This window comes from Schistocerca americana, chromosome 2 (genome assembly GCF_021461395.2).
Source record: "Schistocerca americana isolate TAMUIC-IGC-003095 chromosome 2, iqSchAmer2.1, whole genome shotgun sequence".
NCBI lineage: Eukaryota > Metazoa > Arthropoda > Insecta > Orthoptera > Acrididae > Schistocerca > Schistocerca americana.
In genome coordinates, this window is record NC_060120.1 from 56,774,947 (window position 1) to 56,801,084 (window position 26,138).

Here is a 26,138-nt window from a genome sequence, read left to right on the forward strand (position 1 = left end):
TGCAGGTGCACCATCATGCTGATACCACATACGTCGACGCATTTCCAGTGGGGCATTTTCGAGCAACGTTGGCAGATCATTCTGTAGAAACGAGATGTATGTTGCTCTCCGATACACACGATCGAACAGTGGAGGAGTGGTACTCAAGCGTCAACTTTAGGTTACAATATCTCCGGATGTAATTAACATTTTAGAATGCAACAAACGGCACTGATTACGTATTTGTCAATACGTTCAGATGTGCTAACAAAACTAACGTAGTTCCATTTAAAAAAACGTAGGTTTGTGTTAAAAAACATACTTCCGTGCATTTTTGTATGGTTTGTATTAAATAATTACACTAGCCCCTCTCCTCACGTTCGGTCTGTGGAATCGGTTCGTCAGTATTTGATGTGGTTTACGAAATATATCCAGCGGTAACGTTAGGTGACTCACCCTGTATATAATACACACAATAAAACTTACGAAATTCTTAGATAAATGGTGCAAGTGGCTTCACTCGCTTAGGTTAACTGACGACAGTAGAGCCGTACGGCGAAATAAACGCCAGGTGAGGGAACTTGAAAGAAGTGCACACTTCCAACAAGGTAACAGGAGAACTGTGAGGCTTAAAATGTTGAAGAGTGCTACCGTCAGGAATGAAGACAGAAAGTGGGCCGTGAAATTTGCCAGGATAACTCTGTAGATAAGAAACTTGACAACAAAATGCAAGGTTCCGGTTTCCAGTCTGTGTCTGTCATAGAAATTAAATCGGTCAGGGAGTATCAAGAGAGCATGCATACAGTTGTCGAGCGAAATCTTTGTTCTGAAATGAAGTGTGGATAACTCAATCATTACGAGTATTGCTCGCAGAAAGCAAGGTTCTGTTTTCGAGATGAGAACTTGAGATCTACTTATTGTTTATTTTAAATGTCATTAATTCAAGCCCCCACGTACAACACAATCCCCAGATTCGTCACTCTTGTGTGTATACTTATCTTGTTGTCCTTGGTTATCCTGGGTTGCTTTATGCAAACGCTTTTCTGGTAACAGTCACATATCATATGCAAATTCATAATGAAAGAACAATTTTAATAGGAACATGCTCTTGATTCAGATATGAATGCCTTATTTGAATGATTGGACATTTAAAGCATTCTCGATAGGCAGCCAGAAGTACACGGACTGCCAGGAGAATAAAAGTAGGCCACGTCGTTCTGTGCTATTTTACAGAAGGGTAGCTGAGGGTGGTGCAAATCATTATGTCATGGGCAAGACAGCTCTTTGTATTTGCTATACCGGGGAGTCCAAGTATCCTGGAGAAACACAGGTAAGATCATCTGTGGCACAGAAACCCTCCAGCTGCAAACCAGTTTACAACCCAAGAGAATGCGAGGAGAAGAAACGTTTTAGCAGAAGACACTATTGTGCATCAAACAGAAAGCTGAATTATTCTCCATAAAGCACTGGACGCCACAGACAGACATCTCGAAAACGGAAGGGGAACCTGCAGTTTTGAGCCTTTTAAACTGTGGTATACCACTGGACACGTTGACTTAACAAAAACTAAATGTTTACTCGATGGAAGAATTACAGGGCAGGCTCACGTAGATGAAGAAGAGGTTAGGAAGATAAGTTTGGCTGCACTGATGGCGACTGTCTCATTGGTCAAAGAAAAAGATGGGGAGAGAGGAAGTCGAATTTTTTTCTATGTCAGCTATTAGAACACATGTTGCTGGTTAAATGAAGGAGGGAAAAGTACTAGCATGTTCTAAAGACCCATTTGAAAACCCGAAACCCAGCCAATCTGAACAATGTAAGAGACGCGATATGGGGTAATGCGACGTATCCTTGTAGAAAAAATTCGATCACAAATCACTTCATTTCCTCCAACTTCTTCTGCCAAGAGTAAAATTCAGGCAGATTTGCACTTTGCGATTGGCGAGGGATGTTGTTGTTTTCGAACTTTATTCTCCACCATGGTGAAATCGAGAAGCAATATGAGACAATGTGTAGGACGTAACGCCGGATGTGCAGATCCTCCTATTTACATCTATAGTACTATAAATTTTTTTCCTTGTTTTGTTACCGCAAGATATGACATTTCTGTGTCTTTAGATATTGTAATTGTTTTTACTGTTTGTATATATATATTTATGCATTTATGTTGGTTTGTTTTGTGAATATTATTTGTATTTATACGCTAGGTCTGGCCCAGGGAAAACTATGCTATCGAACAAATACATCGGTAGGTCGTATGGAGAACCAAAGTGTTTAGGATCTTTGGTAGTGTTAATTCTGTCGCGTGGAGCGCGGGCAGAGAGGGAGTGTGGCTGGGGTGGGGCAGTGGAGCAGGTGTGTTGTGTGACGCTCCCGCGAGTTGCCGCGCTTTCGAGGTTGGGCAGCATGTAATTGCGCTCGACTTGCTATGATAGTTTCTGACACGGTGTCGCGGACGGGAAGCATCAGCTGGCGCACATCAAGAGCCCGTTTCGCCTGGTGACCGTGTCGAGAAGAAGGCGCGCCAACATCCAGCTTCTGCAACAGCGACGGCCGACAATGAGTGACTGTCGCCACCTCCTCGATCGACGGCTTCAAACCTTCAATCAACCAACAAGGAAGACTGAAAGCACGTAAAGTTTTAAAACTGTATGGCAGACCTCAGCTTTTCAAACTGTTCAAATCACAAAATTACAGCAACGTAGCATGAACCTTTGTTGCTCATTGTCCCAATTGCATTACCAAGCAGGGTCCCTTCCTTTTCCGGAGTGAACCCGAGTGTCGTTGAAAATTTCGATTTCACTGCTTCAATTTCAAACTTCAGTTAAGGTATTCATAGCTGGCTACAATATTTAGATTACACAAGCACAAATTAAGAGTGCGAGTTTTGTTACCATATTTTAGCTTACCTGTGGCTGCAGCTCAGCTTGGTACGTTTTTACTATTGTTAATTGTTTAGAATCATTTAATTCAAGTTCAGAGCTAAATTTCTTATTTCTAAATTGCGTAGATTCGAGTAGCTTTTGAAATGATTGTTGAGGTAGTCCAAGACTAACCGTATTTTACTGAATTTCGATGTGCTTCAGAAAGAAAGCTCACTATTAACTTCAGTCACTAAATTAACTTTCGATTTTCCGGTTTTATTAATTCTTTTTCTAAATTAAGTCAGAGTGTAGCGAAATTTATTACTTCTGACAAACTTTCAGTTTTCACACTACACGTGTCAACCTTCAGTTGCCACGCTTCTAGTGCTAATTATATGTGTAATAACCTTTCTTTTTCAGTTACTATAGTAATTGTCCTTAGGACTGGCGAACGTAATTTCCCCCAAATCTCAAATATCTAATTACCACTCGTTAATTGTTAACGTAACGCCCGCACATTTACTTTCTTGATTAACTTTACCCCTTTTCAAAATTAATTTCCACCAGTTTCATTTACATTTTTTCTTTCATTTAGATGTAACCCTTTCCTCCCTCTTTACCGACAAATTAACTTCGGTGACGATTGCTTTTCCCAAATTTCCATTAGGTACACGCGGTTTAATTTTTCACTGTCATTAAGGTCGATAAGTGAGGGGGAGGTTACAAGGGGAAGTAATGTATATAATGTATTCCCTTCAGTTAACAAGATGACAATCACTGGCCACCTTATGATTACAATTAATTCACTTTCAAAATTTGTAGCATCTTTCCTCACTACCCCTTTGTTAGATACGCCATGGTGTTGTATATTAGTATTGTTACTATTTGTCAATTTGTTTATGCATAACATTATCGGAATAAATCAAAGTCACTGGAATTATTTTATCATATAGTAGTTGTAAGACTCCCAATTCATTAATTAACTTATGTGGGGGACGGTTATTACTTCCGTAGTTTTACATAAAATTGACATACACTCTTTACCTCTAGCAGTTGCAGGTGCATTTTTAAATTATAAAACTGAAATCAAACGAAAGTGCTGAATAAGGATGGTTTACTATTGTTCTGTACATAAAGAATTAAACAAGATGGATAATTTGAAATATTTTTCTGCCTCATTGAGTCAGTATTTCCACCTTCGTTCCGGACAAAAACAGTACAGCGTCATCTTGGAAACATACACACATATGTCTTCTGCTAAAGATTTTGCCGAAGTTCCCTACAACAACTGCCACACAAGTGCTCTACCCCGCATTCCGTTGAGGCTGGTGCTTTTATTCTAGTGGTAAGTTACGTCATTACCATAGCGTCAGATGAGCCCTAAGTCAGAATTACACAGCTTATAAATCAAATTAAGTATGGGGTAACTTGAAGTTATTCTGATGGCTAGTTGTACAGAAAATTCAGTGCATCCCCATGATAATTGGAGTTCCTCACAATCTGTCATATGCCAAATTTTGCTTATAACATAATTACTGAACTGGGTTGAAAGAGATCAGAAGAGGTAAAAACAAAAATCACTAGAAACTTTCAAAAATAAATATCAAATAGAAAGGTATTGTGATGTATATCAAACAATTCTAGTTGTTCAGAGGATTACGAAGGTTAAATGGGATCTTTTCTATCCATGCTGTCACGAAAGTTATAGTATATACCAAGTAGTTATAATTTAAGTGCAGCCACTCACAAAGGTCCAGTGTTGGCTGCAACTATAGTATGGCACCAGAACTTAGTAGATATGCTAATGCGTTAATGTAGAGCTGATTAACGCTGAAAAAAAATACTTACAATTTTGGCCACCACGTGCAAATCTTGTGCTGTGCTCCATCTCGTCGACGTCTCTGGTGCTCATACTAAGCAAGACGTGTAAGTGGCGGATAGTAATAAGATCAAGGTTATGGTTTTTCCAAATGTTTGACTTTTCTGCCCACATCTTGGTCCTAAATCATAGTGGAAATTTTCTGTCGGTTTTTCCTACGTTCCCAGCGGCAGATTTTCTCCTGGTGGCCAAAGTTGGAACTAATTAAAACACTATTTTTAAGAAAAATTCAAACTAATCAACTGCTTCATATTTTTCAAGACTTGTCGATGGAAGCCACCGCCCACAAAGCCTATTATGTCTCAGCAAATATCTTGCTCTGAATTCCAGTAAATGTTGGTAAAAGTAAGGATAATTTATAAACGACAAACCAAATGAGTAATTTTGAACCACACGAAGAAAGTGAATAGACTAAAAATAAGTGAAAAAGTCGATATGGAAATATGTGGCTAGTTTCAGTTAGTTTTACGTAATGGGCGAGGGCGTCAATGAGGTTACATAAGAACCACCTTTTATTTTGCAGAATTTAACTTGTGACGAAGAAAGGTGCTTTTATCTGAAGTAATCGACTGGAGATACATCGATTGGTCGCAACCGATCGGCTATATTTGAAAATTGCGGTGAGTTGAATTATATCACGATATTCATTCTGTTTTCAGTACAAACTTTCACCGTGTGTCCAAGCCGAGTCCAAACTTTGATGTACTATTCAGTTCATTTGTTAACAACTCTTTAGAGCCAAGACATAAATAGTCCTTTATTTACAAACAACCAGTTTCGACAGACTTTTGTGTCGTCTTCAGTTCTTCAAAACTTTTTTTTGTAAAATGTTCCAATTTGGACCTCACGCCAGTTCGTCATATTAGTGGATAAAACGTAGAACATTATATAAAGATTTGTCATACATAAAACATTTAAAATGATAAAGCACGTTATGCAAATGGACCATGTCCATATATATAGCGTTCATAGACGAATGTTACGTCGTAACAAATGCAATAAATTATAACGTGCACAATAACATATGTGTTTACGTTAGCTGTACCACATGTTCTGATCACTGAAGATCCACCTTACACGGTGTATGAGATACAAGATTATATAGTACTTTATACGCAGTCTAAGGTGGATCTTCAGTGATTAAAACACCTCCAGCAAACGTAAATAGTCGTGTTACTGTGCATCTTATTGTGTACTGTATTTTTCATGACAACGCTACATATATGGACATGGCCATGTGCACAAGCTGCTTTTTGAATTTATATGTTCTATAATGTGTATGATAAATCTTTATACAGGGTGAACATTAATAAAACCGACAAACTCTAGCGACGGATTCCTGACGGGAAATAAAGGAAACAAGGTACTACGAGGATGTATACGGAAATGCATCGTTGCCACGGTACATGCCGCTAATGAACGAAAGTTACCCCGACGACGTGAAGTGTGCTCCTTGTGTGTTACAGGCTGTGGGATTGATGCAGCGTACTGTAAAAGGGAGAATGGTCTGGTATTCATGTCGCGAACAGGAGACAGTGTTTGCGCAAGGACAAGCAGATGGGAGCGGTCGATTGGCAGCACGGCTACACCGTAACAAGTGCCCTCACAGACACCAGCCACATCAAACAGCATTTCAAACCACTTTTGGGATCTTGTGTGAACATGGGTCCTTTCAGACAGACAAAAGTACAGGGTGACGGCGAACTGTGAATACACCAGATTTGGAGGACCGAGTTCTACAGGATATTGAGACGACAAGTGGCCCGCCAACATGACGGAAGCCAAAGTATAACTGTGTGTATCCTGCATGACAGATATGTGTGAACGCGTGCATATCGTCCCATGGAAGCCAATTTGAACATCTGTTGTGATGTGTATGTGATACAACTCTGTACTGGGACACATGTTCATAGCTGCTTTTTGCCTCTATTTCCATTCAGGAATCCGTCTCAGCATTTTATCGGTTTTATTGACGATCGTCTTTCAAATTATTGATGATCACCTTTCAACTTCTGAAGGTGGCAGGGGTAAAATACAGGGAGCGTAAGGCTATTTACAATTTGTACAGAAAGCAGACGGCAGTTACAAAAGTCGAGGGACATGAAAGGGAAGCAGTGGTTGGGAAGGGAGTGAGACAGGGTTGTAGCCTCTCCCCGATGCTATTCAATCTGTATATTGAGGAAGCAATAAAGGAAACAAAAGAAAAGTTCGGAGTAGGTACTCAAATCCATGGAGAAGAAATAAAAACTTTGAGGTTCGCCGAGGACACTGTAATTCTGTCAGTGACAGCAAAGGACTTGGAAGAGCAGTTGGACGGAATGGACAGTGTCTTGAAAGGAGGATATAAGATGAACATCAACAAAAGCAAAACGAGGGTAGTGGAATGTAGCCGAATTAAGTCAGGTGATGCTGAGGGAATAAAATTAGGAAATGAGACCCTTGAAGTAGTAAAGGAGTTTTGCTATTTTGGGAGCAAAATAACTGATGATGGTCGAAGTAGAGAGGATATAAAATGTAGACTGGCAATTGCAAGGAAAGCGTTTCTAAAGAAGAGAAATTTGTTAACATCGAGTATTGATTTAAGTGTCAGGAAGTCGTTTCTGAAAGTATTTGTATGGAGTGTAGCCGTGTATGGAAGTGAAACATGGACGATAAATAGTTTGGACAAGAAGAGAATAGAATCTTTCGAAATGTGGTGCTACAGAAGAATGCTAAAGATTAGATGGGTAGATCACATAACCAACGAGGAGGTATTGAATAGAATTGGGGAGAAGTGGAGTTTGTGGCACAACTTGACTAGAAGAAGGGATCGGTTGGTAGGATGTGTTGTGAGGCATCAAGAGATCATCAATTTGGTACTGGAGGGCAGCGTGAAGGGTAAAAGTCGTAGAGGGAGCCCAAGAGATGAATACACTAAGCAGAATCAGAAGGATGTAGGCTGCAGTAGGTACTGGGAGGTGAAGAAGCTTGCAAAGGATAGAGTAGCATGGAGAGCTGCATCAAACCAGTCTCAAGACTGAAGACCATAACGAGAACGCCCTGTAAAATGTGTTACGTTTTATGTACATGACAGCTTGGCGTGAAGTAGAACTGAAAAAGAACACGAAGACCTGAAGATGATTTCAAAGTGAGCCAAAACCCGTTGTTTGTAAATAAAAAAATATTTGTGATCTTGGCTTTAGAAAGTTCTGGCCAAGTAAAACAGATCTCTCCTTTTGATTTCTCGACATGATAAAGTCCATTCAGTTCATTCTACGTCGTTACAATTTCGTAAGAAGATTCGAATTCTTTTTAGTAACTACTATTGGTCACCTATTTTTATGTTTTCACAATTAATTTTAACTTTTGGCCTCTAGGGCCTAATGCCGGAGTGTCGATTTACGCTGTCTGTAGTCAAAAGATGTCGATGACTGCGTCGGGCAGTAAACGTGATAGGATCTCGGCGCTGGCCCTTTGTCCGACCTCGAGGCTGTTTATGCAGCGCTGGCCCAGCACCGGCCTCTGCCGAGATGCTATCTGCAAAGCACAGTGTTGAGGGGTGCGGCGGGGGGGGCGGAGCAGGGCAGAGCCCGAGGCGGCCACGATAGCGGCGAACAAGTGGCTGCCGTTAAGGCACGGCTCCGCCTCTCCAGCTCCCCAGGGGATTCCCCTGATGCGCGCTCAGCTCCTCTGTCGGCAGTGGTAGTGCAGCAAAATGAATGTCTCAATAATTAACATAGGCTGTTTTACTTCTGATCCACTATTGAGGCCGAAAACGCAGTTCTGTCACTTGGACGGCTATCTTCGGTACGAGACAAACAGTAGTTTTATTAACCAACACATTTAAGAAAATGATGTGCAGGAGCATTGGGATCCCAAAATTAGGAAATGTTTGGAACGGCCTGTAATGTCCTCACAGCAAATACCCTCTACCACGCACCAATTAATCATTTTCAATCAAACCATCCACATTCATTCACTTTGGAAAAGTTATCTGATCTGATTTTCTCGTAACATATGCGGCGACAGCCCGTCGACGCCAAAGTACCTTCTAGTGCATTTATTCTTTGAAATAACAGAGATGCATATAAGCATTCTCCGTGGTTGTTAGAGGGGTAACTAGGACAGTTTCTGGAGTATCTGTCCAGGGATTGACGTGTTTCTGAGAGATACATATTCTGCTTTTCCTCTCGCTAAAGCGAGCCAATTAACATTCGTGCCGTTGACGGTTTGTTTTGAAGAGAAAGAGATTGTAAAAGGAAAATAATTAAGGCGTGGAATCACCGGAGATCTGGACATGTAATGGAGATGGATTTAATACACGATTTCCTCCATAAATTAGGTTTGTGACTTTTTTGTTCTGGAGTGGATGAACGAATGAGTTTCTTTCTAAATCATTTGTTGATCACGTGGGCCCCGTAATTAGTGGGGAAGTTTCAGCTGTGTCGAAGAGAGCCTGCAATCACTGAGGCTGTGTTAAATCGTCCAAAAAGGCTTCGTACACATCTGGAATTCGTAATCTTTCGTAAAAGGAACAAATTGTCCAAACGATTGATTCCCCCGACTGACTGCAGTGTTTAACAGCAATAATAAATGTAAAGATCTCTTACAGCAAGCCAGCCGCTGATTACCAAGACGAAGGACTCTACCAAAGTTTCTATTTGGCTGATTCTTTTTATCACTATATCACGTAATGCAATCTTATATTAAAAACTGTACATAGATAAAGGAGGGAAAGAGAGAGAGTGAATGAAAATAGAGATAATACTAATAATCCTCCATTATCCTTATTTTTCGCCTGTCTTATCACTGATCAGCCAAGAACTGGGACGGCCTTACTTTGCTGTATAGACTTATGTGTGAAGGTGAAGGGATCTTAATGGCAACAGATACACGTCAATACAGACAAGACACTACACAGAGATAGCGGCTAGCTGCATTGATCATCTGTTCTTAGATTAAAGAGACGGCAACTTATTATCCGAACATTAAAATGTTAAAGACTGATTGAGTAACACATCCGTTACATGAAACGGGTTTGACTGAATTTTCTAATTTTGAGAAGACAGAAGGAGAGATTTGCTTTAATTCCCAAAAACATTCTGAAGCCAAGATTACACAAATATATCTTTGCTTAAAACCACCCTTTTCGACAGACTACTCTGTCACCTTCAGGTCTTAAAAAACCTTTTTGTTCATTTTAAGCTGGACCGCACGTCAAGTTGTCATGTGGAAAAAAGGAAGCACATTATAAATGTTTATCACAACTAAAATATTTTAAAAAAGTAATTTGAGTAGTGGCTATGTCCACATACAGATATCACTCACAGATGACTGTTGCCACACATTAACACAGTAAACGGTAGTGTAACACCATAGCTTAGGCACTACATACCTCTTGTTGATTCATTTAGCTTTCTATTTTGTTCAACATCCCATCGTTGAATTTCTGTAATTAGTGTACGATTAATTCGATACTGTAATGAAGAGTAATCTCTGTTATATCCACAATATGAGCAAATGATCTTTTGTCTTCCTCATATAATCTCTTTGGTTATCGTTAAAATTACATAATGTTGTGTGGAACTACCAATATATGCAAATGTTCTGTTTTATTTAAAATGTTTCTTTGCTGTTTTATAAACCGCTGACCTTCACTTATATGTAAAAGGAGTTGTGGTTCCCCTCGGGAACGGAACTGAGTTGCGCGCGCAAATTGTGGTGGGCATAGGAAGAAAAAGTGGAACCAAGAGTCAGTCCGGGACGATTTACCGAACTGTAAACTGCTCATGTAAAAGTTGTGTATTGTGCTGGTGCCGAGAGAGGCTTTCCGGACGCTTTCCAATGCCTCGAATGGATGTATAAAGAGCTAGAACTATTCTGGAATTGGTATCTATCATCGCCACCAAGAAATGGCAGAGTCCAACAATTCTACCTGCAAATCCACCTACCAATATGGAATCGCCACCACATTGCGCAGTCACTATTATAGAAGAACTATACTAATGTACAGTGAAGGATCAGCTTATTGTATGTTTTAAGGTACTGAAATACAAGGTAATTTTTAACTGAACTCTTGTACCTACCGTGATTTATCCTCAGTCACATATTGGCTTAGGGTCCCTCCCACGCTAAAGTGCTTACCGAGTGTCCTTTATTGAAAGCATATTAAAATTTATATGGCAATAGAGTGAGCTAAAATTCAATATTGTTAGTTGAAAGGATCTTACAAATATCTCAAATTTGGTGTTTCACTGCAGTAAAAGTTCAGAAGTGCAACTGTTGAGAGTTATATGTTCATGCTTGATAAGGGCTTGTTTGTTTAGTGTACTAAAAGTGTGTTTAGGTTGCTCTGCTACAGTGGTCAAGATTAAGGGGCCCCTGCTTGAAAGTAGTTAAAAATGCACAAAGTTACTTAATTGTAGAAAGTTTCAATTACTCTTGCTATTCAAGTCAAATTCAGTACAATATTGGGTTCCTCTTGTGTATTAAAAATGCATATTAATGGTGTAACAGGATCCACAGTTTGTCTATTGTGCCCATGCTAGATAACGATTAATAAAAAGACCACTATCTATGAAAGCAGCACTTTCTTTATTCAGAAGACAGTGAGAAGTAATTTGTTAGGGAACTCCATTTAATTTTCATTCTAAATAGAATGGTGTTCAGTAGTGAAAGCCTTAATCTATACATAATAATTAATTTTGCTGTCAACCATGTCCATATATGTAATGTCAGATAGGAATATGTTTCAAAAACTAATATTGAACCTATGTCCAATTTACGATTCTAAAGTGCACTGTAATACGAATATTATTGAAACCACTCAGTTTGACCAAGCTTTGAAGGCAAAAGTGTATGTCATTTTCTGTTATCGTTAATGCAAATAGCCTTGTTCTCCTATAACGGTTAGCACTTTCTTTAACGTCAACATCAGCTGGTGACAGAGTTCATTGCACTCTCAGGTGATAAAGTATAGACTGTGTCTGTCCATTAAAGTTACTCATACTTATTTTCTTGAACAAGAATGTCAATCATTCTCTTGCCTAATTAGGCTGGCGACCATTTTCCTTATTCTTTGAACAGTTTAAATAGATAAAATATTGTTTGTTACTGTTTAAATATTTATGTAATTCTGACTTTCACTTCCGATAAGCCGCCTCCGCTAGGTACAACACGGTCCACATAACAAAATTCCTCTCAGAGGGTAACACTGCTCTGTTGCTTTACACCATAATTACTGTAACAAAATAGTTCCATTATAAGAGGTGCCTCCAGCTTTGAGGTTAAGGTATAACAGTAGTGGACGGTAATGTTATATGTGGCTTTTCTGTGACAGCACTATTTGTTCTGTTGGGGTGTAGTACAGAATAAATCAAATTTGGTATTTGTTTGCACAAGCTACGTAAATGCAATTGGAGTGTTTTAGAAGCAAATCTATTTACACAAGGTGCACGTGTTTTAAGCATTGCAAATTCTCTTTAAACGGTGTATATTCACTGAAGAGCCAAAGAAATTGGTACATTTGCCTAATATCGTGTAGGGCCCCGCGATCAAGCAGATGTGCCGAAACACGACGTGGCATGGACTCGACTAATGTTTGAGGTAGTGCTGGAGGGAATTAACACCATTAATCTTGAAGAGTTACCTACAAATCCGTAAGAGTGCGAAGGGGTGGAGATCTCTTCTGAACAGCACTTTGCAAGGCATCCCACATATGCTCAGGAATGTTCATGTCTGGGGAGTAGGGTGGCCAGCGGAAGTGATTAAACTCAGAAGAGTTTTCCTAGAGCCACTCAGTAGCAATTCTGGACGTGTGTAGGGTCGCACTGTTGTGTTGGAATTGCCCAAATCCGTCAGAATGCAGGTGTTCAGACAGGATGATTATGTACATTACACCTATGAGAGTTGCATCTAGACGTATCAGAGGTCCCATATCACTCCAACTGCACACGCCCTACACCATTATAGAGCATCCACCAGCTTAAACAGTCCCCTGCTGACATGCAGAGCTATGGATTCATGAGGTTGTCTCCATATCCGTACAGGTCCATCCGCTCGATACAATTTGAAACGAGACTCGTCCCACTAGGCAACATGTTTCCAGCCATCAACAGTCCAGTGTCGGTATTGATGGGTCCAGGCGAGGCGTAAAGCTCTGTCTCATGCAGTCATCAATGGGACACGAGTGGGCCTTCGGCTCCGAAACCTCATACCTATGATGTTCCGTTGAATGGTTCGCACGCAGACACTTGTTGCTGGCCCAGCCTTGAAATATGCAGCAATTTGCGGGAGGGTTGCACTTCTGTCACGTTGAACGATTCTCTTCAGTCGTCGTTCGTCCCGTTCTTGCAGGATCTTTTCCCAGCAACAGCGACGATGCAGATTTGATGTTTTACCGTATTCCTTATATTCACTGTAGACTCGTGAAATGGTTATACGGGAAAATCCCCACTTCATCGCTACCCCGGAGATGTTGTGCCCCATCGCTCGTGCGCTGACTATAACACAACGGTCAAACTGACTTAAATCTTGATAACCTGCCATTGTAGCAGCAGTAGCCGATCTAGCAACTGCGCCAGACACTTGTTGTCTTATATGGGCGTTACCGACTGCAGCGCCGTATTCTGCGTGTTTACATATCTCTGTATTTTAATACGCATGCCTATACCAGTTTCTTTGGCGATTCAGTGTATAATACGCCGTTTATGTGAATTTCCAATGTTTATAATATGTCCAGCTTATGTAAGCAAATGGGCTTTGTGTACCGTGATTTTCGAGCGTAACAGTCATCAGTTGGCGGTCTGTTTTTTATCCACATGACAACCTGGAATGTGGCCCAATTTAAAATGAACACATTTCATAGCAAAAAGATTTTTAAAACAGTAAATTTCGTATAAATCGTTTGTTCTATATAATGAATTATTTATGCGACTTCGGCTTTACATTTTTAGTAAGTAAACCATAGCTAATGAAAATTCTATAGCACAGAAATTATAACTGTGTGTTCCATGAACTACCTTTCATCATCAAATACCTCATAAGAGCAAATTATTATGATGAAACATGATGATTATTGAAACCCGAAATAGCTAAGGATTATTAAACTACTGTAAACAATTATTGATTCAACAAACAGGAAAGTAGGTGACCGAATTAAGAATCAATTGAACTCAAAAAACCGTTCTTCGCAAGAGAATCTAGTAAGTTGTTTGAACTGAAATCACTCTACAAACACCGTAATATTCACAAGTCTCAGTCTTTATGTAACGTAACTGAAAAGCTGATAATTATACTAAGGCTATAATTTGAAATGGAAAACGCAGCTATAGAAGTAGATAATGGTACCATCAAATAGATTCTAACAATCTGTTTCTTCTCCGGTTGGACTCAGAATACCAACCAGAAATGAGCATAATCGTATATTGAGTAAATTCTGCCTACTTCATGTGGCAGCCAGATCAACATTAGAATTTATTACTTTCGGAAACGATTCCTTCCCTTTTGTGATGCTCGTTCGCTCTCCAGATGTCGATGGTTGCATGGAAACCCTTGTCTTATCAGTTTCCAAGTTCTTGAGACAGCGCACAGGTGTCTCACAGTACAACTGAAACAACACAGCACTGTGAAAGGCACTAAAATACGAGTTCGCTATTGTCTGCGCCCGAGGCAAGCTTAACATAAATTAGCATCATGAAGTAGATACACTGCACAAATTTTTACTGCAATACCGGCAGTGGCTACCATTGAATAAATGAAGAAAAAATGCCAAGGTAATGAAGGTGAGCCCAATGGCACGTGTGCAAGTAGCTGATAATGCTGTGCATATGAATTTTACTCAGATTATCAACACACAATGGGTGCGGTTATGGCTAGACCACAACAAGTAAAAGAGTGCGCCCGTAATCCATGTGTACATCAAAGCCTCACGTGTGGCATACAATCTACCAATTGCTTCAAGAACAATTACAGTACTCGACAGCAAGAGTCCGTAACCTGAGACACAGTGATCACTATACAGTATCTGGATAAGAACGCACGGCGTCCTCCGTCCGGAAACAACTAAAAAAGTTGTCTGCGCTGACCGAGCATACATCGAGACGCGCACTTGTTGCTTACTCACCGTTACTCTACCGAGTCACGCCTCCCATTCTACCACTAGACTGGCACAGAGAGAGCCTAACTTCAGTCGGAGAGGTCGCTTCAGCATAGCTAGAGAGTATAGCCGGCACAATCATAATGCTGAACATGGTACAATGAGATGCTGCATTTATTATTACGCTGTAATCGCTATTTTACGATTGTGTTTGTTGTTGCCGGCCGGAGTGGCCATGCGATTCTAGGCCCTACAGTCTGGAGCCGAGAGACCGCTACGGTCGCAGGTTCTAATCCTTCCTCGGGCATGGATGTGTGTGACGTCCTTAGGTTAGTTAGGTTTAATTAGTTCTAAGTCCTAGGCGACTGATGACCTCAGATGTTAAGTCCCATAGTGCTCAGAGCCATGTTTTTTGTTTGTTGTTGGTTTCGCAGTCAGTGTGTTTTTTGAATGACAACCTTTTCTCATCCAATTACCCTACGCACGGTACATTGAGTTGTGCGAGACTCTTATACAATGCTAAACCTTAACAAAGCTACACTAACAGCATTCTTTGCTCAGAAACTGGTGCTTCCAATATCAGACACTCAAATGAAAGCGATATTTGCCCATGACGCGCTCTTTGCCAAAGCCCCCAGATGTCAATATTGTCACGCTACGCGCGGCTTACAAGATGACCATTGAACCTGTTAATCATAAATTTTCGTGAGTTTTAGATATGTTGCAGAGCCAGGGCAGTGAACCTTTTTTGTCTACCGCCTACTTACGAATCTCTGTTAGTAGTAACATTTTCCAACCGCCCTCCGCCTCCGCAAAAAATGGTTCAAATGGTTCTTAGCACTATGGAACTTAACTTCTGAGGTCATCAGTCCCCTAGAATTTAGATCTACTTAAACCTAACTAACCTAAGGACATCACACACATCCATGCCCGAGGCAGGATTCTAACCTGCGACCGTAGCGGTCGCGCGGTTCCAGACTGTAGCGCCTAGAACCGCTCGGCCATTACGGCCGGCCCGCCTCCGCAGTAATGATGACTTACACTAGGGCGACAAAAGACATGGGATACTTCCTAACATCGTGTCAAACCTCCTTTTCCAACGCATAGCTCAGCAACACGACGTGGCATAGATTCAACCATTCGTTGTAAGTGTTCTGCAGAAATATGCAGCCTCTATAGCCATCAGTAATTGCGAAGATGTTTAGAGGTGCAAGATTGTGTGCACTAACTGAGCTCCCGATTGTGTCTCACAAATGATCGATGGGACTCACGTCGAGCGATCTGGGTTAGCATTGTCCAGAACGTTCTTCAGGCCAGTCGCGAACAATTGTGGTGCTGTGACACGGTGCATTGTAATCCGGCAATATTCCGTCGTTGTTTGGGAACATCAAGTCCACGAAGAGCTGCAAATGGACTCCAAGTAGCGACACTCGAATCCTTCAGTCAGCCATTACCAGCTGTAATCGGGACTCATCTGACCAGCCCACTGTTTTACAGTCGTTTAGGGTCCAACCGATGTGGTCACGAGCCCAGGAGAGGCACTTTAGGCAATCTCGTAGCAAAGGTACTCTTGTCGGTCGTCTGAAGCCATAGGCCATTCACACCAAATTTCGTCGTACAGTCGCAATGGATACATTCGTCGTAAGTCCCATATTAATTTTTACGGTTATTTCATGCAGTGTTGCTGTTCTGTTATCACTGACAACTTTAAGCAAACGCAGGTGCTCTCGGTCGTTAAGTGAAGGCCGTCAGCCACTGCCTTGTCCTTTGTTAGAGGTGATGCCTCATGGCACCCTTGACGCTGTGGATCTCGAAACATTGAATTTCCTAACGATTTACGAAATAGAATATCTCATGTGTATAACTCCAACTGCCATTCAGCGTTCAATGTCTGTTCATTCCCGCTACGCAGCCATAATCATGTTGGAAGCCTTTGCACATGAACACCTGAATACAAATACAGCACCGCTAATGCACTGTCCTTTTATACGCAATACTACCGCCATCTGTATATGTGCATATCGCTTGAGGCAGGCCGCCACCAAGTCCTCTCCCGTGCCAACCTCTTCATCTAAGAGTAGCACTAACAACCTACGTCCTCAATTATTTGCTGGATGTATTTCAATCTCTACTTCTCCTACAGTCTTTGCACTCTACAGCTCCCTCTAGTACCATGGAAGTTATTCCCTGATGTATTAAGACATGTCCTATCATCCTATCCCTTCTCCTTATGTGTTTTCCACATATCATCTTCCTCTCCGATTCTTCGCAGAAGCTCCTCATTCCTTACCTTACCAGTCCACCTAACATTCTATAATCGTCTGTAGCACCATATCACAAATCATTCGATTCTTTTCTGTTCCAGTTTTCCCACAGTGCATGCTTCACTACCGTGCGATGCTGTGCTCCAAATATACGTTCTCAGAAAATTATTCCTCCAATTAATGCGTTTGTTTGACACTAGTAGACTTCTCTCGGTCAGGAATGCCCTTTTTGCCAGTACTAGTTTGCTTTTGGTGTCCTCCGTCCGTCATTGGTTAATTTGTTGCCTAGGTAGCAGAATTCTTTAACTTCAGGTACTTCCTGACCGTCAATCCTGATGTTAAGTTTCTCACTGCCCTCATTTCTGCTGCTTCTCATTACTTTTAGCCTTCTTCGATTTACTCTCAGTCCATATTCTGCACTCATTAGACTGATCATTCCATTCAGCAGATCATGTACTTCTTCTCCATTTTCACTCAGGGTAGCAATGTCATCAGTGAATTGTACCATTAATATCCTTTCGCCTAGAATTTTAAAAAATAACTAATTACGAAATACTTTGCCAACATTTTTAGAAACACAAATGAAAATGTATTTCAAACCCAGTCTGCCTACCGTTCACGATGAAAGTTGTTACTCTCACTACTGGGCGGTAGAGACCAGATGGATGGACTGTCACTACTGTAGAGGGAGCTGTCGTGAGTACCTGGCTGGCTGCTATCCTTTTTTTTTTTCTTTCAGTTTCATCGTACAGAATATCATTAAATAGTATGTGCCACGCAAAATTACTCAAAAATAGTCATCTTCACCGAAGTAATTTCATTACTACATCTGTGGTTGCAACAAACATTGTTGAAATGTATATTCTGTTTGTTACGGAATGAGATACGTACTCGCCTTACTAACTGTCGCTTAAATCACCTGCTGTGTTAGAACGTAGTTCCGGATTGTACTTTTTTTTTGTAGAAGCAACCGAAACACAAATTCATAGAACACCACGCACATTTAATGAAAGCTATTGAATTGCGGATACCCGGATTTTACAGAAGTGACAGGGGAAAACGCAGATCGTTTCAGCTCTCCTGTGACAAATTCCGTTCTATCACGGATACCTCTACAAGCGACTGCGTGTAAGACATCACCTTAACGTATTCTCTAACACACGGAAAATACATTTAAAGGAAGTTTCTTGTAGTGATTGATTTATTAAGGTAATGACTACGATTAAAATGACTGTTTTTGAGTAATGTTGTGTGACATACAATATGTGATCAAAAGTATCCGGACACCCCCAAAAACATACGTTTTTCATATTGGTGCATTGTGCTGCCACCTACTGCCAGGAACTCCATATCAGCGACTCCAGTAGTCATTAGACATCGTGAGAGAGCAGAATGGGACGCTCTGCGGAACTTAAGGGCTTTGAACGAGGTCAGGTGCCTGGGTGTCACTTGTATCATACGTCTGTCCTACACGTCACTAGGTCCACTGTTTTCGATGTGATAGTGAAGTGGAAACGTGAAGGGACACGTACAACACAAAAGCGTACAGGCCGACCTCGTCTGTTGACTGACAAGAAACCTCCGAGTGTTGAAGAGGATCGTAATGTGTAATAGGCAGACATCTATCCAGACCATCACACATGAATTCCAGACGGCACCGGGTTCCACTGCAAGTACTATGAGAGTTAGGCGGGAGGTGAGAAAATTGGGATTTCGCGATTGATTGGCAGCTTGTAAGCCACACATCATGCCGGTAAACGCCAAATGACGCCTCGATTGGTGTAAGGAGCATAAACATTGGACGATTTAACAGTGGAAAAACGTTGTGTGGAGTGACGAAGCACGAGACATAATGTGGGAATGGCGAATGCCCGGTGAACATCATCTGCCAACGTGTGTGGTGTCAACAGTAAAATTCGGAGGCGGTGGTGTTATGGTGTGATCGTGTTTTCCATGTAGGGGCTTGCACCCGTTGTTGTTTTGCGTGGCGCTATCACAGCACAGGCCTACACTGATGTTTTAAGCACCTTCTTGCTTCACACTGTTGAAGAGCAATTCGGTGATGGCGATTGCACTCCTGATATTAGTAAGTTTCTGAAAGGAAGAATGTCTGTCTTGAATGGTAACCCATATTCTCTCGATGTAATAGAGGCATTTGTAACTGTACTGAAAGAATAGATGTGCGGAATTTAGCCCCTCCAGTAGATGGACAGAGTGCAAGTAAAAATCGAGATATCCACCATTATATACAAGTTGATTCTTGTTAACGTTTAAAACCCCCGAAGCTACGTAGACAACGCTGAGATAAGTAATATAATATGAGAAACATGGGACCTAAAATGTCGTGAAATACCCTAAAAAAGGCCTACAAATGTTGAACATGTGACTTCACCAGATAACGTACCTCTCTGGGCGTCCAGCGGTGGATCCAATCGGTCTGTCGCACCTGGTCATACCAACGCAAATAAAATATTCACGTCGGCGTGACTCCGGGCCCACGTGTGCGACCTTAGCGTGTAGGCCTATTGGTTCGTGTCTTGCGTTTGGCAGACAGTACTGTTTTGCATTGAGTCAGACAACGGAATAATGGAATGTAGTCGAATTAAGTCGGGTGATGCTGAGGGAATTCGATTAGGAAATGAGACACTTAAAGTAGTAAATGAGTTTTGATATTTAGGGAGCAAAATAACTGACGATCGTCGAAGTAGAGAGGATATAAAATGTAGACTGGCAATGTCAAGGAAAGCGTTTCTGAAGAAGAGAAATTTGTTAACATCGAGTATAGATTTAAGTGTCAGGAAGTCGTTTCTGAAAGTATTTGTATGGAGTGTAGCCATGTATGGAAGTGAAACATGGACGATAAATAGTTTGGTCAAGAAGAGAATAGAAGTGTTCGAAATGTGGTGCTACAGAAGAATGCTGAAGATTAGATGGTTAGATCACATAACTAATGATGAGGTATTGAATAGAATTGGGGAGAAAAGGAGTTTGTGGCACAACTTGACAAGAAGAAGAGACCGGTTGGTAGGACATGTTCTGAGGCATCAAGGGATCACAAATTTAGCATTGGAGGGCAGCGTGGAGGGTATAAATCGTAGAGGGAGACCAAGAGATGAACACACTAAGCAGATTCAGAAGGATGTAGGTTGCAGTAAGTACGGGGAGATGAAGAAGCTTGCACAGGATAGAGTAGCATGGAGAGCTGCATCAAATCAGTCTCAGGACTGAAGACAACAACAACAACATAGACAATAATGCCTTTACATTGAGGTAAGGTTCATTATCATAGTCACCAGTCTCGCGGTCTTCGCAGGTAACTGCAAGGTACAGTGCAACAAAAACCTACCGTCATTGTGCACAAACTTCACAAAATTGTAATAGGTTTCGTTTGCTTACAGCGAGGAAAATAGTCATGTAACTTATACATTTACAGATGATCACATTTTGTAAACAGCGTCGCCTATGTGAGCGATGTGTAGCGCTGCCCCCTCCCGGCGAGAATAGGATCAGCCAGGCAAACAGCACCAAGTGTGACATGCTAGGTCACCTCATTACGTCACATTCGCTTTTTGGACATTGCCCAACGTCTATGGCTTCATGAGGCTTATGTTAAATTACTTGTCTCAGCAACATCTACGATGACTAATTTTTAAATGTTAATAAGAATCAGCATCTATAATGAAAATGAAGATGATGAGACAGCTGACACCATGCAGCTTGCAGCATGGGACTGAGACCTTCAACGTTTTGCTAGCGCAGCGCACACGAAGTACCACCTAATGGCTGTGTTCCTACTTTTTCGTTTGATGCTCATGATGTTTGGTTTGTTGTGCACTCAACTGCACCGTCATCAGCGCCCGTACCAACTCCCACTTCTTCGCAGTCCAATTTTGTACGTAGCCCAATCTAACCACTGTCACGAATTATGATGAAATGATGAAGACAACACGAACAAATGGCCCTCGGGCAGAGAAACTACTTCGTGGGAGCGAGAGTCGAGTGTAGTTTGCACGTGTAACATGATACTTGCCTGCACGTACTGTAGTGTACTGGTCATCCAATGTGCCGTGCATGCGCCTGCACATACTGCTGAGAACCTGGAAGCCCACGCTCCCACATGCTCATCATGTGCCCACACTCGGTCGTCAATTGTAGAGGTTCGGTGACGTCATGATATTATAATTATTATACAGGGTGGTCCATTGATCGTGACCAGGCCAAATATCTCACGAAACAAGTGTCAAACAAAAAAACTACAAAGAACGGAATTTGTCTAGCTTGAAGGTGGAAAACAAATGGCGCTATGGTTGGCCCGCTAGATGATGCTGCCATAGGTTGGTTGTTTTTGGGGAAGGAGACCAGACAGCGAGGTCATCGGTCTCATTGGATTAGGGAAGGACGGGGAAGGAAGTCGGCCATGCCCTTTTAAAGGAACCATCCCGGCATTTACCTGGAGCGATTTAGGGAAATCACGGAAAACCTAAATCAGGATGGCCGGACGCGGGATTGAACGGTCGTCCTCCCGAATGCGAGTCCAGTGTGTAACCACTGCGCCACCTCGCTTGGCCGCTGCCATAGGTCAAACGGATGTCAACTGCGCTTTTTTCAATAAGAACTCCTATTTTTTATTACTGTAATAGGATCACTGGAGCGGGTGACATGGTCGGGGTTGTAGGGCGTCTCTGGGTAGAAGAAGATGGCTGTTTTTAGCAGTCTTCCTCTTTATTGTTGGTTCTCCCAATACATTTTCCAGTAGCTCAGCCCCACCGCCCGTGTCGTGGTGGAGACGAGCTAATGCACGCAGTCCAGGGAACGTGACGCTGCACCCGATCAGTGACTGCACAGGCGGTAGGAGGTTAGCAGCACGAGGCGCGGCTCAGCTCGCCCCCTGCAGACGCGGCAACTCTTGACGACGCCGGGAGTCGCCGGTGCAGCAGTGGGCAACACCCTCTGCCGGCCAGTCCTCGGGGACAGCGTCACTGATGACAATGACGTGACAGCGACCGAACGCCCAATCGGTCGAACCGAATGCCGACGCCCACCCCTGATGCCCTGAAATAGTGCAGACCGCTGCTGAATCCGCCGGTTACGCATGTGTAAGACTGGCGCATCACGCATGGAAACACACTAAATCACAATTTCGCACCACATTTCTTAAAAAAAAGCCTTGTCCTCTACATTACATATTCATGTAGTACATAAAGAAATATGAATGTTTTAGTTGGACCACTGTTTCCACTTTGTGATAGATGGCGCTGTAACAGTGACAAACGTGTAAGTACATGGTATCATACAACATTCCGCCACAGCGGACGTTGTCTGCTTCGTTATAAATTACCCGTGGTAGAACGGATGGTTTACCAATTGCGGAATAGGTCGATATCGTGTTGATGTATGGCTATTGTGATCAAAATGCCCAACGGGCAGTTGTGCTATGTATGCTGCTCCGTATCCTGGATGACATCGTCCAAGTATCCGGTCGGTTTGGCGATAGTTACGTTATTTAAGGAAACAGGAAATGTTCAGCCACATGTGAAACGTCAACAACGACCTGCAACAAATGATGATGCCCAAGTAGGTGTTTTAGCTGCTGTCGCGGCTAATCCGCACATCAGTAGCGGACAAATTGCGCAAGAATCGTGAAACAAAAACGTCGGTGCTGAGAGTGCTACGTCAACATCGACTGCACCCGTACCATATTTCTATGCACCAGGAATTGCATGGCGAAGACTTTGAACGTCGTGTGCAGTTCTGCCACTGGGAACAAGAGAAATTACGGGACGATGACAGATTTTTTGCACGCGTTCGATTTAGTGACGAAGTGTCATTCACCAACAGCGGTAACGTAAACTGGCATAATATGCACTATTGGGCAACGGAAAATCCACGATGGCTGCGACAAGCGGAACATCAGCGACCTTGGCGGGTTAATGTGTGGTGCGGCATTATGGGAGGAAGATTAATTGGTCCCCATTTTATCGATGTCAATCTAAATGGTGCAATGTATGCTGATTTCCTGCGCAATGTTCCACCGATGTTACTACTAGATGTTCCACTGCATGACAGAATGGCGATGTACTTTCAACATGATGGATGTCCAGCACAGAGCTCGCGTGCATTTGAAGCGGTATTGTATAGCATACTTCATTACAGGTGGATTGGTCGTCGAAGCACAATACCATGGCCAGCACAGTCACCGGATCTGACGTCCCCGGATTTCTTTCTGTGGGGAAAGTTCAAGGATATTTACTAACGTGATCCACCGAAAACGTCTGACAACATGCGTAAGCGGAAGGCGAACTACGGAAGGCGAACTACTCGCTGTTGAGAGGAATGTTGCTAGACGTATTGCCAAATGCAATGAGGTTGACGGACATGATTTTGACCATTTATTGCATTAATGTGGTATTTACAGGTAATCATGCAGTTACAGCATGTGTTTTCAGAAATGATAAGTTCACAAAGATACATGTATCACATTGGAACAACCGAAATAAAATGTTCAAACGAACCTACGTTCTGAATCTTAATTTAAAAAACTACCTGTTACCAACAGCTCGTCTAAAGTTGTGAGCCATATGTTTGTGACTATTACAGCGCCATCTATCACAAAGCAAAAAAATGGTCAAACTAAAACATTCATATTTCTTTACGTACTACAGGAATATGTAACAGAAAATCGGGGTTCCTATTTTTAAAAAAAAACGCAGTTGATACCCGTTTGACCTATGGCAGCGCCATCTAGCAGGCCAACCATAGCGCCATCTGGTATCCCCCTTCAAGCTAGACGAGTTTCGTTCGTTGTAGTTTTTTCGTTTGATGCTTATTTCATGAGATATTTGGTCCGGTCAGTATCAACGGACCACCCTGTAAGCACGATAACGGAGGACCGTATGAATTAGAGAGGAAGAATATTGTTCAACAAATAACGGCTATGCAGCAGAATGGCGAGGAGATTCACGCACCAACATTCATTGCTCCATACGTTGAAATTGTTATAATTTTTGGCATGACTATGTGATTTCCACCACGCAAGAAATTTAAGCTATGGCAGTAAACATATTTATCTATCTATAATCGTTATTACGTTTTTATGGCGTTATATTTTGGGTTTATTTTTTGTTGCCTCTACAGCTGTAGTGGAGGTGTTCACAGTAGCTACAGGTTGTAGGTTTTAAACATCCATGTTCAGTCCTCTCTCACAGCAATTGACATCTTGACATTTTGTAAAGTTGGCTGCAGGTCTTTAAAAAAATCGCAGTGTTAAGCATACAAACTGTGCAGTCATAAAGCATCGAATGCAACGCCGTGAAGCGGCATCAAGAGGGCACTGACGTGCTCACCAATGGGAAGAGCAGGCAGCGCCACACCTCCAGGAAGACTGTCAACGCTGATTTAATCAACCGCCCATCGCTGGTCGGCCCAGTTCGGTCGCAGACTTCGGTAGCAGCAGCATTAATTGGGTGCCGATACTTACCGTGCGTCCTGCGACTAGTAATAGAGAGTAAAGTACTTTTATGCAGGCGACATAGGAATCACTAGAAGTTAAGTTTCCTTCTTCATAATCATTAGTATATGATCTGTATAGATCATTTCCGATTCCTGCTACCAGCTATCGCAACTTCTCTCCGTCGTTGTTTCTGTCGGTGCCGATTCCCACAGTTGCCGACACAACACGAATTTCTGTATTTACTTTTTTTGCCACAGTACTACGTGATGGGAGTGCTGACGATGATGCGCAGGTGAGTTCTGTTTGCAATGGTGAGCACTTGTTCGGTGCATCTTGTTGTTGTGTTATTCCAGAAATTTTAATGAGGATATTTTCGGCAATTATGTAATAAAGACTTATAGTTTGAATAAATGTGAAATTACTGGTGCTCACTGCAGTCATAAGAAATATAATTATTTATTTTATTTTATTTATTGTTAATTATTATTATATATATAATTATTATATTTAAATAAATAGGCCATCACACATGCAGTTTAAATTTCAAAGGTGAATCAAACTGTCTGCTGTAATTGTCCATATCGATAGACTAAAGCCATATCACGAACAAGCTTCGCCACCTCTTTTTTTTCTAATTGGCAGTGCTAGTGCTCTGTAAAATCGACTTGATTCGGTGGTGTAATCTGTTTTATTTGATCTATTGTGGATGATTTTTCCATGGTTATAGATTTTGTTGTACTGTTGTGTCATAAAGGAGTAGATCCAGTAGCAGATTTTCAGTGAGAGTGGAGTGCTGTAATCAGCATCAAGGAGATAGAGTGGTAGGGTAGGGAGTTTCGATGATAAACATTTATGCCGCAGTATGCTGTATTCTGAGTTATGTTCTATGTGTAAGACTTGGCAAAGTGACGAGAGCAGTTACTCTACCCATGCTTCTACTGTTTCAAGCGTCAGAGTAAGGTGAATATTTTCACAGTAACCACGGTCTGTATAACTGAATCATTTGTACGTTACTTGATGACAAGTATTAGCGAGTCATTTAGAGAAAATGTGGGCGTGTTGCTGATACCATAGAAATACAATGCGGTGGTTTTGTGGAGGTTTAGAAGTTCAAAAGAGGCTCTGAGCACTACGAGACCTAACTTCTAAGGTCATCAGTCCCCTAGAACTTAGAACTACTTAAACCTAACTAACCTAAGGACATCACACACATCCATGCCGAGGCAGGATTCGAACCTGCGACCGTAGCGGTCGCGCTGTTCCAGACTGTAGCGCCTAGAACCGCTTGGCCACCCCGGCCGGCGGTATAGAAGTTCAGCTACGTTTAAAAATTGAATACCGCAGTTTGACGTAAGTTCTATTGATCGGGTTTATTTCGTGGACAGTAAGAGTTCTTACTCTGTACTGTCCGAATTTCGGTACGTATTGAGATTTGACTATGGAAAGTTATTACTCACTGTAAGGAGATAAACGAAAACGAGGGGTCTGAAAACATATCTATTTCACTGTTATATATTAGTTCCTATAAAAAGCACAAACTTAAGTGCGAATTTTGAACAACGAACTATAGTTCCACTATCTGTTGCTAATGAATCCCATCATGCAGTTAAGTATGAAATATGCATTT